The sequence below is a fragment of the Ailuropoda melanoleuca genome, chromosome 6 (genome assembly GCF_002007445.2).
Source record: "Ailuropoda melanoleuca isolate Jingjing chromosome 6, ASM200744v2, whole genome shotgun sequence".
NCBI lineage: Eukaryota > Metazoa > Chordata > Mammalia > Carnivora > Ursidae > Ailuropoda > Ailuropoda melanoleuca.
This window is the reverse complement of record NC_048223.1, coordinates 82,809,620-82,824,038: the sequence shown is the minus strand read 5'-3', so window position 1 is coordinate 82,824,038 and position 14,419 is coordinate 82,809,620.

Here is a 14,419-nt window from a genome sequence, read left to right as displayed (position 1 = left end):
ACCATCTAACTCATAAGTCAGTGCCAAAAGCCGTTACCATAAGAAATGGCCCTGACCTTCAAAGAACGTCTACCTTAGTTGGGAAATTCGAAATACAATCAATAATCACACCAATCATCACAAGCTGCATATATGTGGTCCTTTAGAGTTCATACCAATCTACCGTATTCCCTAAATGTCACATATCATTCTACTTCCCCGCTTTCTTCGCACTTTTCCATAATGCTCAAAAAGCCAGGCTTCTTTATTTTGTCCAACGATCTCCTCCATAAGGGTCCTCACTAACGTTCTCCCAGGTCTGACCACTTGAAATGAACATGCCCTTCTCACCTGCTATGCCGGCAGTGGATTTGTCAAATGGCAGCACTTGTCACATGCACCCTCGGCCATGGCATTTTGTTGGCATTGCTGTCTCCTTCAAGGTCAAGGTGTAAGAAGCCCACGCAGCTCACACTCACTCCCTGAACTTGGCAATGAGTTAATTAATGAAGCTGACAGTGGGCGGAGGAGAGAAGTAGTCTGTAGGTCACCATCAGGTGTCTGAATCCTCTCAAGTCAAAGCAGAAAGGATAAGATGTTCAAATCTGATCAAGATCTGCCTCAATATGATCGTCTATACCTCTATCCATAGTATTCATGTAGCTGGGGGGAAAATGTACTATCAGAAGCAGAATCCATGTGGTCTTTGGAAAAAAGAGTGCAAAAGCCAAAAGTCAGCCGCGTCCAGGAGAACCTAAGTTGAGATGGTTCTCCAATGTTTTCCTACATTGGAAAAGACAGCCCTCAAGAATCCCTCCACCTGAGCCCAGGGCTGAAACTCTCTGACGAAGAATTCAGCCTCCCAGATGCTTTGTTGAGGGAAAAGTAAATGTGCCATTGTAAATAAACACATCAATAGTCTAAGCTACACATCAGTCTCCCGTGAAGCTTGTTTGTATGAACAAAGTCCTGAGAGCCCAGAAAAACGCTAGCTGCCTGACAAAGTCAAATTTGAAGGTCTGCACGCCAAAGAAGTGCATGGAGAAGAGGCCCCGGCTCCGTGGCTGATGCACCTGCCTCCCTGTCAGCAGTGGCGCTTCTGAAACTGTGACCAGCACCTGCCATCACCAGGAGGCTGCTGGGGGAGGGCTCTGGAGCTGGCGGGCTGGGAGGCAGAAGATGGCCACAAACATCTCTGCCGTCCCTTCAAGAGACACAACTTCTGCCCCTCTCCTGGAGTCTGGGGTGGGCCTACAGCTGCTTTGACCACCAGACTGAGAAGGAAACCACGTCCTAAGACTTGCAAGCCTGGGCATTGAGAAAGCCTGACCACTTCCAAGTCCTCCTCCTGGATCGCCAAAGCTGATCATGGGAAAATCCAGAATAGAGAGAATGGCCCTATGGAGAGACGACAAGATGGCACAGAGAGAGAGAGGCTGCATGGAGTAACGTGAACGGTCCAGCCCCATCTGACTGCAAGTGCTTGAGAAATCTCTAAAGAGACAGTAAAGGAATCAGCCACCTGAGCCCCAGTTAACCCATGGAATTGTGAGCTATCATTCAATGGTGGTTGTTTAAACCACTAAGTTTGGGGGTAGTTTTTAGACGGAAATAGCTCATCAGTAAACCTTCCAAGGCAGTTCCCCTTGACCTCCCTTTCAAACGAGCCTTGTCGCTGTTGACTGGATTGAGTGAGTTCAAAGCTTTCCTCTCTAGATCTCACTGGCTTCTCTCCTTCTGTATGAGGCCTATTTAACAGGTAACAACCTGAGCCTCAAACTGGTGAAGCAACTTGCCCGACGTTGCATAGCTAGCTAGAAAAAGTGAAACTAAATACAACTCACATGCTGACTGCCTGTACTGTTGGCCCTTCCAGAGCCCAGCCCAGCCCGCGGCTTCCCTCCAGCCTCACTTTCTGGTCTTCACATATACCCAGTGTCGTGCTCTGAATGTTCTTCTCAGAACACACACCAAATACTGTCATAAATGCAGGGACAGCTTCTTCTGATCTATAGTCCCCATAGCTTCTAAAATAGCACAGAGCACACAGTGGGAACCTAATAAATGTCTGATGTTTAAAACACAGATCCATTTATCACAATAAAAATAGAGCAGACTAAAAATTACAAGAACTATGCCATGCACCGAGATTTGTCTCTTGTGAGTTTGCTCTGGTCACTCTTTTTGCAGAAGCCTGACATGGGGAGAATGGTTTCCATGCATTTCCTAGACTAATGTAATTGAATCTCTGATGGATGAAGTGAGTTGCTACAAAAATTTATTCAGCTTCCAGAATCTCCTATGAGAGGACTGCCTGGATCCTTCCCATGCTGACTTTTCCCTGACGCAGAGAGCCTGAGAACGGGGTGCATAGTCTTAGCTCTTTAATTAAATTGATGGAGTCAGCTATTTCTCCTTAATCAATGCTGCGATTATGTCAGTTACAAAAGCCTGCAATCCCTCTTCAAGCCTGGCAAGGAAAGAGAAAGTACAGTGTGGCCAATTCATTCGGAAGGGCTTCTGTGACATATGTCTCTGAGTAGGACAGGAGATGAAAGTTCCAATCTCCTTGTGACACACACTTCATTTGGGGTCTGGTGTAAATCAAGACTAAAGTGTATACATCTATGGAGCACCTGCTGTGGGCAAAGCACCTGCTCGCTAAGTTCCAGAGGAAATGATCATATTAAAAACACCAAGCATATATTATGTTTATCAGATCAGAAAACACTTTCTCATGTCAGCTCATTCAATCCCCATAACGTTCCTCGAACAGGTAGACTGATCACTGATTTGCAGAAAACTGAGGTCAGGAAGCTACGTGATACGCCCATGGTTATTCACCTAGGACACGGTGGGGCCAAGACTTCAAAAGGAAATTGTGATTCCGCATTTATTATCCTTTCCAGGATGTGAGGAATTGGCAAATGAACAAAGTATAAGAGAATCAATTTATGGAGATGGTCAGGGAAGGAAAAGACCACGTAGTCTGAGGGGGTCTGATTCGGCTTCTGGGATTCAGGTTGGGTATAGAAGGTTGGCCTGTCCCCTGAGTGTGTCTGAGAGCAGTGGGTGGAAGGACTGAGTAGCAGGGCCTCCCTGTGGCCCCAGAGACCTTTCTCCTGTCCAAAGAGGAGGTTGGAAAATCCGTGAGGCTTGCACAGCTCCTGGGCACGACACCCTACAGATAGACCAGGAGATGCTGTGATTACTCCCTTCTCACAGAGGAAGGCCTGAGGCAGGAGAGCTGGAGCAGATCATCCACAGCTGCACAGGTGGGGCCCCTGGCCTGTATTCTGGAATGTTGCCTCCCAAGCCATGCTGTTACTCGCTGCATTTTCTTTCCAAGGGCTGTAGGGACTGAGTGATGCAGCCATGTTAAAGATATATCCTCCATGTCCCTACTGAAGCTTCCCCTGGGGACACACTGCCTCTTACACCCAGGCAACATGTCTGAAGGGAAGGGCAATGGTTGTGGAGCCAGGGTTCAAATCCTATATGGATGCCTTAAAACAGAGCCATAAATTCTCTGACACACATACATCTCACTTCTAGGGACTGATTGTGTGACTTTGGGCAAGACAGTTATCCCTTATAAAGAGCCTTTTCTACAACATAGCTATTTAAAAATAAAATCCTGCTTCACATGATGTTGTGAGGACAAAATGAGGCAGAGAATGTGGACCACTTGGCACAGAGCCCAGTAGGGGTGTGAGTTTCCACGTGAGGTGAGAAAGGGACTTCAGCTGTCCTGCAAGCGCTCTGCATCTTCCATCTTGTCAAACATCCCCCCTCACGTCCTCCCAGGACTTAGACTGCGCAGGTTAGACCTTTCAAACCACCTCCTCTCAGCCTTGCTGCAGCTGATTGCCTCATGGGATGGGAGAAGCCATAGAAGAGTGGGGGTTGTTCGTGCGTGACACCCCCTTTTCTCTGGAGAGTGTGATCTTGACAACAGTAGGGAGAGGCTCCATGTGGTGGCCTTTGCAGAAGCCCACCTGGAGCCCACAGTGACTCAGCACAGGGTGGACACCCACATACATTATAATCACCAAGTAGGGGCCTCTGGGGCCTCCTCAGCCAATGCTTCTCTTCACATTGAATTCTGCATGAGTCTCGTGATCAAAGTTCAAGTATGTCTGGCACATATGCTCACAGAGTGGCATGAAGCTAAGGAAATAATTGTCTGTGTGGGTCTCTTCCCTTCTGAGGACCAGCATGAGGACAGTTCTTTCAAGACTGAGACAAGGTTCTAAGCATCCTAAGAGGTGATAATTAGCTTCCTGCCCCCACAGGTTTGGGCCTGTGAGAGCAGAGGAGGGGAAGGGCCGCTCCCACTCCCTGTGTGACCAGATGGAAACTGCCACACATTCTAAGAGAAAACAGCTCACAATTCTTTAATGCAATGCTGACACACTCCACACACAAGTCTCTTACTCTTCAAAAAAATTTAAACTTCTCTAAATCAGACATAACTAAATCAGAGAAACTTTTCCTCCGAGACCAAAAAAAAAAAGCAAGATTAGTCAATATAGCCATCTCATAAATACACATCATCTACAGGAATGCCATAAATATTCGTGTGCAACTATTCTCATTCTAGAAGCTAAGGAGATGAGATCTCTGAGAGACAGAGGATCACACACTGAAAACATCAAAATTCAGAGCAGGAAAGATCATAGGAGGTGGCCCAGTCCATTTCAAACTGTTCTTATTAGAGATGGGAAAACAGACCCTGGCCTGTACGAGATCACTAAACCCCCAAGTATACAGAGAGAAGATTTTTTTTAAGATTTATTTATTTTCATTTTAGAGAGAAAGAAAGCACCCATGCATGGCATGGGGAGGGGCAAAGGGAGAGGGAGAAAGAAAATCTTAAGCAGACTCCCCACTGAGTGCAGAGCCCAACCCGGGGCTCAATCCCAGGACTCTCCGATCATGACCCTAGCTGAAAGATAACATTTTTAAGGAGCCTCTTTCCACTGCCATACTCCTGACCATGTGGGGATTTGGGATGATTCTAGAAGCTGTACCTAAATAGCCACAAACCTAGAGCTTTGTAGAAAGATTCAAAATATACAGTCCACTGTATATTTTGAGGGGCTATTGGGTTACAAGCAGGAACAGTTATGAGCCAGGAAGATGAGATCTTCTTCTGTGGATATGATGGTCTCCTAAAAAGTGACAGTCACAATCACAGCAAAGATAATTTCAGATAATCAGTTCTCCAATGACCATAGAGAAGATGATGTCATAGAGAATACCTAAGGCAGGTGGGGTAAGGGATGCTAGAGACAGGGGTCAAGCAAGGTTGATTTCAAGAGGGGACACTGAAGTAAATCTGAAGAATGAAACAGATCCAAACATGTGAGGAACTCTCCAGCCAGAGGGAACTGCAAGTACCAAGGGCCTGAGGCAGGGAAGAACTCAGGAACTACTGGAGGGTCTTTTGAAGCAGCTGGGGGATTTTAAGTGGCATGTCTCATTGACAGAACACCCACTACAGAGTGGAAATGGACAGAAAGAAGCAAGGCTAGTAGCTGCAGAGAAATCAGTTTGGGAGACCATGCAGGAGTCCTAGAAACAGAGGTGGCTTGGACCAGAGCTGTAACCATGGCAGATGTGTTCTCCTAGAAAGTGCCCACCAGTGCCATTCCCCCAGGGTATGTCAAAGCCTGTCTACGCAGCCTCCAGCGGGAAGGAAGCAAGAACTCTGCTTCCAGTGTCTCCAATGGGGCCATCCAGATCCGCATGAAGGAGGCCCACTCCCACTGAGGCTGTCCCTCTAGTGACAAGCACCAGTCTTTCCACTCAGCCACATCCAAACACCAGCAATTCTCCACATTTTACATGTATACCTCATTTATGTGCAACCCACTCAAGAGAGGCCAAGGAATAATAACCAGCATATGCCAGACTGCTTTAGCCCAGGAGCAGATGTGATAGTTCTTTGCTATTTCATAGAGTACTAGTGATGGGACGGTCACATCAGCCTGGTTTCTGCTCTGAAAGGTTCTGCTTTCAGTTCCATGTCAATCAGGCCACTGATCTTCCTGTCCACAAGGGACAGAGAGAATCTCCCCATCACCCTATGAGGCAGACAAGGGAGCACCCCCAGAATCTAGGGAGCAGTGGTCAGAATGAGTTGGTGGACAGAGAGAGCATGCATTCAGGGCCAGGCCAAGGAGAAAGGAAGTCGTTCTGAGGTCTCCCTGAGGAGACCACAAATGGAAAGAAAAGGGAATCTGCTTTTCCTCTCAGGGTATGAAAAGCCCTGGAACCAGGAGATACAAGAACAAGATGGCCTTCTGGAGATTAAACCATCCAAATCTCATGACAGGCCATCCGCAGGAACAAACCAAGAGACTTTGACCAAAGAATACATGAACCACCAGACTCTGCCCGAGATGTCCCGGGCACCTCAAGGAAAAATGGCTGCAATTATAGTTTAGTAAGCAGAAACTTGCCTTGTCCCCTCTTTGGAAAAGGGCTATGAGCAGCATGGGATAAAAGCCCAGAGCATTCGTGTTCAAAAGGCAGAAAGAGAGAGTGCCCAGGCAAGCCCCAGGGAGAGGTTGTCCTGACCCACAACCACAGTGTCCCCAGGACGGGTCATATCCGTGTCAACACAGAGATGGCGACCTCTGGATGACCTCCAGACACCATGTCTCACCTTGGGACGATTCCAGACTTGCCCTCAAAATGAAGGCAGTCTCCCCCACCATATTCACATGCACCCCCCAGAAAATTGGACACATGTGGCGTGAACAAGTGGCAGAAAGGAAAAAGAAGCCTGTAACCGAGAAGTGATTTAGGGTCCCACTGTCGGCTGACCCCTGTGGAGAAGAATCCATCTTCTGTGAGGAGCTCCACTGGTACCTGCCAGCCCTCAAGTGTCTGGGACTCACATCAGGAGACTCCTCTGCACACAGAGCTCTGTTGTGGATCCCGGGTGTAATTCGGAGCGGTGATAACGCAGGGACGCACCCGCGGCTCTTGCATTAATGGAGGAAAGCGACAGCATTTTCCGAGCTCCGTTTGGCTAATTTATCACACAGCATGACCCGTGGACAGCTACAGCTGTGTGGCATCTACCGCAAGCCTATCCAAAGTGGAGGTTTTTAAATGTACCATTAATCATGTGGAAAATTTCTGGAAAGGGCTGTAAGAAATGTCTAGTGTAGACATGCAAGTATTTCGAAGCCGGTGCACTAAAGGAATGAGCAGAACGTCACTACACTGAGATCTGAGGAAATTCAGAAATGCAGAACAAAGAAACTTTCCATCCAAAACGTGGAACAAGACTGTCGTTCCTGAGGACACCTGCCCAGGCCAGGGACTTGCCATCACCTTCTCCTCTGGAGTCCTTCTGGCCTATCTCTATTCTAGACTGTAAGCTCTTTGGCAGAAAGTTCTTGTTTTATTCACTGTTTCCAGCTTCTCAAGCAGTGCCTAGCATACAGTAAGTGCTTAATCAACATTTATTAGATTGAAATAGATTCTGGAGATGAACCTTCCCTAACTAGATCCATAGAAACATCCAGCCTCTTCCTGATAGCCTTCTGTGGTTCCAAGAGGGGAGGCAACCTCTTTGAAGGTGTGCAGACATTCTGCTCCTAGAGCAGAGGACAGTGTCATGAGAGGAGCCCAGCTTTGTGCCACCTCAGTGTCTCCACCTCTCAAATGAAGACATAGAAATCCCACTCCTTCCATTAAAAGAAGAAGAAGGAGGAGGAGGAGGAGGAGGAGAAGAAAAATCTTCCAAAGACAAGCCCAGGGCAGAAGGTAACAAAGCATAGAATTTGCTCCTGGCCCTATTCCTACTTGGCAAGAAAATCGGCCTCTCTCCTAAGTAAAAGGAGGGCTCCTTACTACTCTACTCTTCTGTGAATTATAGATATGGAAGTGCCTGGTTTAGAGTTGATGTATTGTATATATTTTTAGAAGTTGTTTTATAGGCATTTTAGTAAGACTTTCCATTTAGCAGCTCAAAAAAAAAAAAAACTGGGTTTGCAAAAAATCCTAATAAAATGTTTAGAACGAGATGCACTTGTGAACACAGTATGATTCCAGCACTGAGGCAAGATGATTTCTCCACTATTTCAATAATAGTTGGAAATAATGAAGCACTTCTGTAACACTGAAAAGTATAGTTTTATATCTCAAAATGCATGTACTTTAACAGACTAAAACAGATTGTTGCCCCTTGGAGTCCACATGTTAAATTATTATTATTTTGATTTTCACACCATGATTATAATGCGTTCCATTTAGCGCTATGGATTGTATTTGCTATCTAGATAATTTATTACTTATCCACTCAGTGGTTCTTATGCAACACCTGAGCAAAAGCTGAGGACAAAATGTGAGCCTTTACTCTAAACAGACTTAATTTTCCATACTCAAACCAGAGCCTGAACAGAGTGGCTTGGCTTAATTCCTTTGTCACAATCTCCCTGGATAATAATTCCTTAATTGCTTCTTAGATGGAAATATTAATCATGGGGCAGCCTTTAATAAGACCAAAATTATGGTGTTTCTTATCCCCAAAAGCTAATGGGGAAAAAAATTATTCTCCGCTCCCCGTCCTATCTCTCCTGATACACAGCTCGTGTGGCACCAATCCGTTTCCCTCTGAATTCCATTTACGCTCATGTGTTATCTAGCCTCAGAAATTCTCAGTTCCTTGAGGAAGGGAATCATGTCTGATTCATCTCTGGATTTGTCACAGAATATGGATCCAATAACTGGAAAAAGCTGACTGCATACAAACACAACTGATTTGAGTAAATTGGGGGAACTGCCTTTGCCAATAGTGTCACTGTCTCGATTTGATTGCGTGATGGTTGGTCAGTGGGCTGGTTGGTCTATAGGTTGGTTTGGGGAGAAAGGTGGGGCTTAGGGCTTAGTGATCACTCACTGATGAATAGCAATGAAGCCTCAACCACAAGGGAGCTTCTGAGCTTTGCGCTAGAGACACAGAATTAAAGGTATATTTCCTGCCCTCCAGCAACTCATTATGTTAGGGAAGATAGGCTCACACTGATAAAAAGATAAATTAACAGAACAAATGATTAGACACCATAATAGAGGTAAGAACAATGTGTTAGTCCTACAGATGCTGTCCAGATTGGTATGACACATGTGTGGAGAATTTACAGTGTCCCAGGGTAATGGTGTAAGAAACCTTTTTGTGACCCTGTCCTGCAGATGCTTAAGATCTCTGGGGTGAGAAGTTTGTTCAGAGAGGAGGGAAGCAAACCAGTTTGCATAATTGAGCGGTTAATTGGTCTCCCATCCTTGCTGTGAAGATAAGATTGGGGGCCCCACACAGAGACCTTTTAGACAGAACTACTTCCAGTGTTCTTGGTTAAATATGGAAAGCAGCCTTTGATCTGCTATTAGATTTAAGTTGGAGAAATAAGTGATGTGGTCAGATTTTTGCACTGGATGTCAGAGACCTCTTTGAAACACCGGAAACACAATTTGGAAAAGACTGATCGAGAGAATTATCTCAATGAGACAATCAATGTGAATGGCAGAGCTGGGGTAAGTCCTATATCACAAGAGATCAAAATATGAAAATAGGCATCTGAAAAGAAGTCAGGAAAGAGAAAATGTGTGTGGGGGGTGGTTATTAGAATTTAATATTCAACAAATATAGGAAGGGAAGAACTTGCCAAAATTTGTGTTGGTTATGAATTTGGAAAAAAATTAATTTAGAGTTTCTCTTTAAACTATATACTAAATGAACTTTTAAATGAATTACAGAGCTACCTGTTAAGATATTAAATTCCAATTATAGGAGAAATAGACTATAAACTTGAGTAACAAGTATGTAAATTTAGAAGTAATAGAAGAAATCACAAAGAATAGATCATCAGATTTAATTGCATACAATTAAAATTTCTGCATAGTGAAAGAAACCAAAATAAAAAGGCAGATGAGAAAAGAACTGCTTCTGTAAATATATCTTTAGAAAAAACAAAGAGGTAATAATTTTATTCTGTGAGGAACAAAGAAACATCAATTTTAAAAAGAAAACAATTAAATAGTAGATGAATAAGTAAAATATTCTCAATAGAATAAAAGGTATTATTATCATTATTCTATTATTCTATTTATGATTATTAAATAGTATTTAACAATGATCACTGCTTTGAATTATGGTTAAGTGTTGAATATATATGACTCTGAGCCCTTTTTGTAAAAACTATTTGATAATGGATTTGATTCCCCAGAAATTATCAAAATTAAAAATCAGATATGAAAGGGCGCCTGGGTGGCTCAGTCAGTGAAGCATCCAACTCTTGATTTTGGCTCAGGGTCATGGCATTGAGCCCGGTGGAGGGCTCCACACTCAGGGGGACATCTACTTGAGAATCTCTCTCACCCTCTCCTTCTGCCCCTCCCCCCACTCACGTGCTAGCTGGTGCTCTCTGTCTCTGTCTGTCTCCAAAAAAAAAAATAATGAAACATTTTTTAAAAAATCAGATATAAAAAGCTGCACTAAGAGATGAGTGGTAATTATGGAATCTATTTAAATATAGAACTAAGACTCAATTATTATATAATTTAAAAACCAGAATGCAAATGTCATAAACCAAGGAAAAGTAATACTATAACCAGCAAAAGTTGAGACATGAAGGAAATGGAGACAGAAAAAAGTGTGCCGTATAGCAAGGATAAAGTGTCTACGATTTAAAAGATGTAATTTTAAAAGCTAACTCCCACCTGTTAATATTTTATAAGCTGTTCCTGAACTCTGGAAGGATCTTTTGGGAAGGGAGCAATAGCATGTAATAAAGAAACATTCATCTGAAATTCAGCTCTTCCTTCAGTTTCCTTCCACTGTCATATTAATTTTAGGAAAATTAATTTTAATACTTTAAAGACAGCAGTTTAAGAACTGGCCTCTGTTTCTCCCTACTCCTCAGAGTCACAGGACAGCCAGGCGGGATGGGGCCCTCTCGCAGGGCAGCCGCTTTCCCAAAAGGGGTCTTGAAAGCAGCAGACATGCAGCTTAGGGGAAATTTTGCATAAACCTAAAATTTTAAGTTATTGAAATGGCTAAAATCACCCCAGTTGTTGGAGCAAAATAGTAGGAGGTGAAAGAGAGGAGTTGCAAATTAAAGCATCTGAGGGAAGGGAGGGTTACTGTCTCCCTTACAATAGAGAGAGAAAGGAGTAGAGAGCACAGGGGCCTATCAGACCTTCCCGATTAAAACAAGGGAACAGGAGAATAAGAAATATATTCTGTTGAGTCAGCAGAAATAAAGACAGAAAAAGGAAAGAGTAAAATAGAATAAATGGTAAGCTTTAACTAAAATGACGAGGGGGGGGCCACCTGGGTGGCTCAATTGGTTGAGCACCCAACTCTTGGTTCGTTTCAGCTCAGGTCATGATCTTGGGTCATGAGATCGACCCCCCACCTCGAGCCTCCATGCTCAGCTCAGACTCTGCTTGAGATTCTTTCACCTTCCCTTCCCCCCCCGCTCCTCCCCCGCTCCTCCCCCACCTCATGTGTGCTCTTTCTCGCTCAAATAAATAAATAAATAAAATCTTTTTTTAAAAAAATGACAAGGATAAAATCAAAGCTATCACCCACCTATCACCTAGAATCCAGATCAACACACAGACGATTAGGTTGTGTTAAAAACAACACCATATCTTGTGTTATTCATGACAAACACCTAGAGGAGAGTGGTGAATGTTGAATATCAGGGAGACAGAAAGAACACTGACAAATGAAAATATGCAAGCAAACAAAAAGCAATAGCAATAATCTCAGCGTCAAACAAATCTCAATTTCAAGTCAAAAGCATCCCACAGGGTAGATGGTGTAAGGGTAAAAGATGTAATCCATGATGGAATTATAATAGTCATATATGCCTTATAGCAAGTAACATAGCATCTGAATCAAAATCTCCTATAAATATGCTAAAACTTGAGTCAAATACAATTTGAATTTAAAATATAAATATGCCTTTAAAATGTGACAGGTTGGCAAAAAATGACAAAGGATGAAGATTTGGTTAAAGATATCCGCATTGATTGATTGTTTGGTAGACTCCTGTCTTACATACAAGGAACCTTTTAAAATACTGATTCCATCTTTAGCCAAAGGAAAAGCTTGGTGAGATTAAAAAATCTACAAATTGTAGTCTGACTATGATTCAACTGTATGAGAAAAAAACAATTCAAATATCATCATAAAAAAACAGAGTTCTTGAAAGTTACGAAAATCTCTTGGGCTAGGTGAAAAAGGAAATCAAAATCAAAACTGCAAATTATTTTAAAAATAGATATGAAGAATAGAATTAAATCCAATTGATGTGGGAATATGACCTCTGGAAGTCCGTATTGCTTGATGGTGAGTCAGACTGCCTGGATCTGTGTGATCCTGAAAAAGTTACTTAAACTTTCTGTGCCCCAGTGTTCTCACCATGGCAAAATGCTGATAGCAGCCCTCCCCATAGGGATGTGGTGATGATTAAATAAGTAGGCACATCAAACACCTAGGAGTCTAGCACACAAGAAGTGTTCTTGAATGATTTGTATCTAGTTGTCTTCATTGTTCCCTCTACCTACCTCCTTTCCTCATTCCTCTCCCTTCCCACTTTTTAAATTCTCTACAATGTGTTTCTATTACTTTTGTAATAAAAAAATTACATAAAAATGTCTAATGGAACTATTTCATTGCTAATCACACTTTTAATGGAATTCAAAGGAAAGAGACTTCAAAGGAATCCGACATAAGATCATTCCTTAGGTCAGCGCAATCTGAGAATCATCCTTCCTTCTGCTGGCACAGGTGTGTCAGGGTGGGGAGAGGCCGCAAATCAGCCTAGAATGGCCTAATTTGTGGCCTTTCCAAACAGGAGAAAGGCTTCTGAGAAGGCTGCCTCCAAGGACTTACCATAATTTCTATTAGGAGAGCTAGTCTTCTTTGTAGCAGAAGAGAAAGTCAAACTAGCCTGTGAGCCTTCCAGAAGTTTATTTCCAAAAGCTTAATTTCTAAAGCAGGGAGGGAAGATAGTGGTGCACGGTTTTCCCCAAACCTCTTGCGACCACATTCAGACTGAAAACCGAGTCTGCAGAGGATGAACAGTGAGAAAAAGTGCATGATCTGTGGGTTCTGAGGCAGGAAGTGTCCGGGAAGCAGGGGCAGCACCTGGAAAGACCCCAGAAAGAACTGACTATGGCCCAGAGTGGGCAGCCCCCTGAGAGGACCCCATGCAGCAAAGGGAACACAGGTGCAAAGCAGAGCACAGGACCCTGAAAGCCAAGACCAGGGAAAAGGTCAGTGACCAGGAGTACCTGACCTCTAAGGTCAAACCACACAAGGACCAGGTGAGCACCCACTCCCACGCATTGGTCCCAGGGAAGCCCTTGGGATTTCAACACCATTTTGGATGTCAGGAAACCCCAGGAAGGAGCGATATCAAGGTTCCAGTTGCCCAACAGGGCAAAACTCTAAATGAAACTTATTTTAAGAAATAAAGCCATGCTTCCTTGCACACCTGAGTTCACGGAGTGAGACTTGCCACAGGACCCCTCCCCTCCCTCAAGGCAAACCCTTTGCCACGCCGTGGACTCCCTAGCCCTCATGTGAATTTCCTCGGAGCCTATAATCAGCATTTCTTAACAGTGATGATGGCTGGATAGGGATTTCTCTCTAGTGCGTTCTGCAGACCTTTCCAGGACATAGACGTCAGAAAGTTAAGTTCAGTTTTGTCGCTCTGTGATGGGCTGTGAAGACCACCTCTGAGATCCCTCTGCTTTCCTCCCTTCCCTTTATCCCACTCTACAGATGGAATTGAGAACAGATAGAAGTCCCGGGCCCGCACGGCTGGACCGAGTGAAGCTGTGGCCACCCAGTGGGGCTGGTAAATGCAGACTCTTCTCTACTTAGGTCCAGAGGGGATGTTTCTCCTCACAGCCCCTGAGAACTCAGCAGTCCTCACCCTCCCAGAAGCTGAGGACCCCTGCCCCCCAACACACACAGAGCCTGTGCTGCTACGTGAGACACCACTCTGAAGACACGCCCCAGGCTCCGAATACGTCCAAGTCCCCTACAAGTGACCTGCTTATAGAACACAGGCACATCTCACAAGGTACAATCACAAACATTCCATCTCCTCCTCTCCCTCTCCTCCTCCCTCTGGGTCCTGTCGACCATGCTCTGTATCTTCTGAACTCATTCTAGGACTTGACACGTAACATGTACTCAATCAATATTTGTTGACAGCTGATTCTATCCCATGTCATCATTACATTCACATGATACCATGATTTGATTCACAATAGCATCTACAATTTGTTACACAAAGACCACCCATGCGTGGTCTCCGGCACAATGACCTTCTGCAGACATCATCGCAGACATTGTACAGATGACAAAACCCAGACCCAAGGTTGCACAGTTCCCGGAGTTTTG